Genomic DNA, 909 nt, shown 5'->3' with positions numbered 1-909 from the left:
AGATGGAATCTGGTGGGCTGGTACTATATAGTCAGTCTGGAAATCCATTCACCATCAAATAGCACAATTAATGGTGAGGCTTAATGTTTTGTGCACGGGAGGGGAGGGTTCTCTCTGCCCCTCTGCTTTCGATACTTGAAAAATTGACAAACCTTTCCTGTTAGAGAGACAAACTACGGCGGGGAGGAGAGATGTGATATGGCGGGGAGGGGGGATAAGGAAGAAGGAAACGTACCCCCGGAAGCAGTTAAAAGCCAACGTTTAAGAAAATCTGAAGCAACAATGGAACATCATTCTTATTTTAGGCGGTGTCCAAATAAAACTGCATTTTAACCTTTTAAAAGCCCAGGATAGAGGGAAACTGCCCGGGTGAGAGACAGGAGTACAAAAATCGCGCTTCGAAAGTTGGAGGGGTTGAGTGGATGCTTCCCTCCACCCATCACCCTAAAGTCCCAGTGGACCCTAGGGTCTGTCCTGGGTTCCAAACATCTCGAGAGCCCCTACTCCGCTCCCTTTCAATTCAGTAGGGACAGCAAGTGGGAGGAGTGGAGAACAAGGGGCACGAAGATTTGACAGCTCTGAGGGTGGCTAACTGGCTTCGAAGAGAAAAGAGAAAGCAGGAAAGGGTCTAAATATCCTCTCCCTCCTCCCCAACACATACAACTGCACGAATACCCCCTTCCTTTCGGAAGGTGTTTGTCCCTCAATAGAAACACGACCTTTTATAAACTGAAGTTGGACTCTTTCATGAATTCAACTGATATGACCCCTGGTCTGGCTGATCAAGCCTCAAACCGGAGTATATCGCTCAGGATTAATTGTGAGGTGAGCTTGTTTTTGTGGCTGAATTATCCAAGTAATTACCACAAGTTCCCACTATCAAGCTCCCCCAATACACACACACACACA

The sequence above is a fragment of the Trichosurus vulpecula genome, chromosome 4 (genome assembly GCF_011100635.1).
Source record: "Trichosurus vulpecula isolate mTriVul1 chromosome 4, mTriVul1.pri, whole genome shotgun sequence".
Classification (NCBI taxonomy): Eukaryota; Metazoa; Chordata; class Mammalia; order Diprotodontia; family Phalangeridae; genus Trichosurus; species Trichosurus vulpecula.
The sequence above is the reverse complement of the archived record's forward strand: the minus strand, read 5'-3'. Positions refer to the sequence as shown.